Here is a 6,246-nt window from a genome sequence, read left to right as displayed (position 1 = left end):
GTCTTCACTCCAATCGAGTTTTGCTGCCTTTTCTCTCAAGTTTTGATGGTTGAAATAAAGGATTTGCTTGAGGGATGAAGGAGCAACAATGGAGGAGAGAGAGGTGAGCTTTGGTCTGTTTAGTTTCGAACTGAACCATTGGAGAAGAAGGATCTCCATTGTGGGCCAGCCCAAATGATATTTATACCTCTTGGGTCCCAACGGTCGTTTATGGGCGGCACTGCCGCCCTCATAGGGTGGCACTACCGCCCTAGCCAAAATAGGTAGAATCTGGAGATTTTTGGCTGACTGCTTTGGCTAGGTAAGAGGATATAGATCTGTAGTTTTGAGCATCTAGTTGCACAGTTGACCAACTATACTAGAATCCCTCTTTATAGTACGGCTTTTCCTAAACTCAAATTCAAAGCATAAAAGAATGTAAATGCCTTTGAGCAGGTTGCCATTTCATTTAGCAATTGAAAACTTCTATTATCGAATATGTTTTCCTCATTCTCATTATACCTTGATTATGTGACTTGAACCATTTCCATACTTATGAGTTCACCTTCATGGCTTCATGATTTGATCCTCAACACAATATGACTCCTCATAGCTTGATTAGTACCTCAACTCAATGCAAGTACTCTCTTCTTCACCTTAGCCATGGTACCTCAGTCGCCAAGCCATCGCTTGCCCTTCACCTTCGCTTAGTACCTCAAAGCCCTTTCCTTGCTATCTTCACCCAAGTATGTTTGCTTTCATATGATGCTATGATATCCCACAACATAGAAGACATTTCATTGATTCCATTTGCATTGTTGTCTTTTGCTTGAACTAGATTGCTTCCAAAAACTTCCAATACAACAATACACAGTTTGGTATTCACTTTAACACAATATGGCATATCATCAAGTTTGCCTACTAGTTGAACCTTGTATATACTTGTTAATATACAACCCACAAGTATATGCAATAGACTTAATTTTCTGTTCAACACTTAGCAAACTTATTAGACCTTTAATTATGTTGTCATTCAATTTACCAAAACCCACTAAAGGGCTAGATACACTTACAATCTCCCCCTTTTTGGTGATCGATGACAACACAACTAAAGCTTACAAGAGATTGATAAACATTAAGATTTTGAATCCTATTATATAGTGAGCTCCCCCTAAATATGTGCATTGAAGGAATTCAAATTTTGGCCTCAAATGCCAAATGCACATATTTAAGATGAAGTGTGGGAACTCCCCTATATCTTAGCATCCATGGGGTGTAAGGTGTAACATGATAACCATGATGCTCATGACAGTTCATGCACTTAAAGATTGCTGACCAGCAGAGGGCGGCACTGTGATGCTCATGACAGTTCATGCACTCAAAGATTGCTGACCAGCAGAGGGTGGCACTACTGCACCAGAGAGCGACACTGCCGCACCTGCCTAGCCAGCATAGGAGAAAACAAGCATCACTCAAGGCATGATTGCCACACACTAGCATAAATGGTCCTTATCAAGAGCATCAATTTAAACTATCCTTGCACACACCACAATATATATATATATATATATATATATATATTAAACCTTATATGTATGCCTCTCATTTACCCCTTTCCATCCTCATATCAATCTCTCTCCCCTTACATTCTCCGCCAATATTTCTCCCTCTTTGGCATTAATCTCCAAAAAGGTTCTCTCCACCAAAAGGAAGAAATGATGGACGACAAGTGAGGGCAAGAGTAGGTAAAAAGTTTAGCATATGAGATTTCTCACATATTTTCTACCAAACAAAGTATGCAACTTTGAGGTCAAGATTCTTGAGAGGTTAGCATATTTGGCTCATACCTCACTTATATGACAGTATAACATGAGACAAACTCATGCCATAACCACAAGAGGTATCAACCAAATATCTAAAGAATTCTCTAATCGCCACCACAAGAACAAACTTATGGTGTGACTCAAAAATTGCATACACATGCACACACTAGCATGTAAAGGCCTAGATGCACAAAGGTAATACATGAGTTCATGTAGCAATATACCTTTGTTCTAAGCCTCATAATCTCCACTATGAAGACGATTTCAATACTTGGATTTAATGCTTTGATGGGACTAGTACTTCTTTATGTAAGATAATTTCATTTGTGCCCATCTCTCATCATCATCATCTTCAAGGAGATATCATAAACTTGTGCTTGATATCAATTGAAAGTCCATTGCTAGCTCTTGTTGTCATATTGAGATATCAGCTGAAGACATATTTCTTGATATACCAAGTTAAAGATTATCAATCAATACCAATTAAAATATGATCTTCATAATTTTGACACCAATTGAGAGTCTTCACAAGGCTTTGTAATGTTTTGGTCATCAGCAGCTAGCCCAGGGGCCGTGGGATAAGTATATATACACCCAAAACCAAAACTTGCCATTGGAATTCAAAAACTAGCCATCAAGACCTGTACAGGTGCGGCATTGCCGCCCTTATGCGCGGCACTGCCGCAGCTCTCAGAAACAGCATAGGTCACCTCACGGAAAACGTCATATCTCTTTACTCTAAAACAGCATAGGTGACCAATTGAGATATCTTGGAGTGGCCAGCTCTTCTGCCATGATGGTTCATAGAGCTAACTTTTCTTGATGCTTGCTTCTAAAATCTAGGGCTCTGACGAAGATCACTGCTACCGTCCCCCTGGATTTTTGGAATCCCTTGTCTTCGTGGTTATCTTCTTTTTTCTGACTATCTTCTTTATTGTTCCCCTTACTATCTTTCCTTGTGTATCGTTCGTTGAAGGTGTAGCAATTTCCGATGGTGTGCTTTCCATTGGGGTGCAAGATACAGCGCATGTTCTCAATGTCGTCATACCTTCTGGGTTTTGAAAACTTCTTTGATTTGTCAGCCATCGCTACTGTGTTGTCTGGTCCACGTTTTCTTTCCTGATGTCTGTTGTTTCGATGATTTTGCTTGTCCGGGTTGTCTCGATTGTTATTATCCAGGAACCTTTCACGTGTCTTCTCTTCTGCAGTAATCATCCTTTCTACTATTTGTCTAAATTCTTCATTGTTTCTTGGGTTTTCTTTGCAGAAGTCCTGAAATTGCCACCTAGCCATGATTCCGTGAGAGAAAGCTTCGATTACTTCTTGTTCGGTGATGTCATGTACTTAGGCACGTAATTCGCCAAATCCTCGATAGTAATCTATGAGACTTTCACCTCCTTTCTGCTTGAGTCTCTTTAGTTCTACGTGGGTGATTGGGTGTGTAATGATACCCGCGAAATTTTCACAGAAAGTCCTTTGCAAGTCCTCCCAATTTCTGATTGACCCTAGATTTAATTTATCAAACCATTAGAGGGGCATGGTTTCTAGGGCCATGGGAAAGAACAAGGTCTTGATATCATCATCTCCTCCAGCCAGTTCAATTGATTGTGAGTAGATTCTGAGCCACTACCTTGGTTCGGTCTTGCCATCGTATTTAGAGTGGTTGGATGGCTTGAACTTGTGAGGTAGTCGTATTGAAGCAAGTCTGCTTGCAAAATTGGGGAATCTATCGTGCGTCCTAGCTTTTCTGTATTCTGACTCGGCACCTCCTTCTAGCCAGCTATCGTTTTAGTGAGAGTAGTTCTATGGGGCTGTCCGAATGGGTGCTTCGCTTCTGATCTGCCTTGGTTGTTTGGCTCGGTAGTTTTGACTGTGGTCCCTTCTACTTTCTCTATTGTGACTTTCACTTGGACCAAGTCTCTCGAATGCGGACTTCCTTTGATTTTGATCTTCCTTCCTATGAGATGTTGACCTGGCAGGTGGTCTTGAATAGGTTCTTCCATCGTGTGTCTTTAGGGCTGCTGTCCGGAGAAGTTCCCAGAGCTGTTCCTACTGCTCACTAGGATGCGAGGTCGTTTCGAGTTCTTTAAGTGCTTCTCGGATCCTATTATAGGGTGTGTTCACCGCACGTCTTTCTTCGACTTCTTGTTTTGATTTTCTTCTATTGTACTCGGCCAGATCTGACTCATATTTGATCTAAGCTTCCTTGCGCTGCTTAGCACATCGCTGGCATCCTTGTTTCAATTTGTTTCTTCTTTCTCTGGCTTGTCTCTGATTCTCAGTCTCATCATCGTAGCCTTGGGCAAAGGGTGATATGTTGGACTCAGACTCATCCGATGACCTGACGTTGGGTGCTTCTAGAGGGATCAATGGCGATTGAGGATGGCAAACCATAAGTACTTCCCGTGCGTGAACAGTTCTATTATTGGCGTTGGTTTCCACACTGTTAGAGCTGCTGATGACTTCAGTAGAGGCTTCAAGGTCGCAGATTGAGTCTCCTTCTTGGTAGGGTAGAATTGTTGTTGTTGTCATGCCAACCAGTCAGGTACTGCTATCCTCAGGAATAGAACCTGGCCAGTGGACAATGCAGTCTTGAGATGTTATAGTTAGCACGAGACCTTTCTGAGCTCCTCTTAGTGGCATTCTAAGCACCAGATCAAGGGATCCTTCGAGCTATGCCTAGTAAGTCTTTGCCATGTTGTGGAATCCAAACAAAAAAAGATCTGACTTCTCGAAAAGATTTCAAGTGTACTCCGAGTTGTATTCTTGATATGCCGAGGCCGCGTTCTAGAGCCCCATTGGAAAAGAACTTGGACTCTTGAAAGAACTTGGTCCATACTCCATCTTGGATGTGGAGCCTAAATTCGAGTTGGATGCGCAGAGCCACGGAACTTGAGTTGAATCAGACATCACGAGCTGTGTGAATCTTCCGATGATTTGATCCATCATAGTCGCCGAAATAGGAAAGTTTTCATGGTGAACCGAATCTTCGAGAAGACGGCTTTGAAGCTTGCCATCATTATCTGCCTCGTAGATCCACGAACCGAAGATGAAGGTTGATCCCGTTGAGAAGATCATATTGCCAAGGTCCATCGAGCTCTCGGATGCAAATTCATCGAAAGCCCCTACCTGGTGCACCAGCTGTCAATGTTTGACCACCGATAGCCTGCCACGAGGGTCCCCGGGGTAGTATGTTTGGGCTTCAGTGTATGCAGAACTCAATGGTAAATGCAAGAGATAGTCGATTTATCCTAGTTCGAGCCCTCGGTCTTAGATCGAGTAATAGCCCTACGTCTAGTCGACGTTAGCCTTTTGTGTTGGATTGATCGTAAGGTGTTGTGTTGTAAAAGTCCTCTTCTCTAGGAACCCTGCCCTCCCTTATATAGTTAGGAGGTCAGAATCCTAGTCGGTTTACAATGAGAGTTCCTAGTAGGATTACAAAATAATACTACTACTAAGATTACATAGGAAGAATCCTAGTTGGACTAGATCTTCTCTCTTCCTTGCAGGGTATCCTATGGGTCCTGCATCGACTGTCCTGTATAAGACAATGAATGAAATTTATCTCAAGCAGAAAACATAGTTCAAAATTCTAGAAATTGGCGAAATAATAAATGGAACATTAGTAGCAGTGACGCTAGCATTCATAACACAAAAACTAAGTGGATAAGGAAGATCAATTGCATATAGCAAACATCAATCATGCAAATAAAGGGTCTAATTAAGTTGTTTTTTAAACAATGAATATCACAATATTCCTAGTGAAACAACATTCCTAGTGAACCAACAGCTAGGGCACTAACTTGTCAATCATCTACTTCTTCATCTGATTCAAACATACGATGTCCAGTCATTGGTTGACTTGCATTGAACTAGACAAACATATTAAACCACTATTGTAAATAAAATCAGCTTTGCAATATGTATCTGAAATATGACAATTACCTTCTTCTGCATCATTAAAGCCAATCAACCAATCTTTCTCACAGACTAACACTTCAAGAGTTTTTGGAGAGAGAGATGTCCTATTTTTACCAAGTATCCTTCGAGCAGCACTAAAAGCAGATTCGAAGGACACTGTGCTAACAAGAATAGACAAGAAGTCTCTGGCCATCAAAGACAAGATAGGATAGGCATTTGAATTTTTCTTCCACCATGCTAGAACATTAAAGTTCTCTATCGGTCTCACAGCTACTCTAGGATCATCCAAATAAATATCCAGTTCTGATCTTTCTAAGCGAGTACTCGAGTTTTGTGATGAAAATTGAGCAAATGCAAGCTCTACACGTTGTTTGCCACGAAGTCCAAAAAACTCGATTTGCCTGACTTAAAACTTCCTCTTCATATGAAACAAAGATAGGACCTGTGTTGTTCCTCACAATCCTCTCGTACTCTAGATAATATTTCTTCAAGTATTGTCTAAGCTCTCTCATCTTCGCTTCCG

This window comes from Miscanthus floridulus, chromosome 7 (genome assembly GCF_019320115.1).
Source record: "Miscanthus floridulus cultivar M001 chromosome 7, ASM1932011v1, whole genome shotgun sequence".
In the NCBI taxonomy this organism is placed as follows: Eukaryota; Viridiplantae; Streptophyta; class Magnoliopsida; order Poales; family Poaceae; genus Miscanthus; species Miscanthus floridulus.
The sequence above is the reverse complement of the archived record's forward strand: the minus strand, read 5'-3'. Positions refer to the sequence as shown.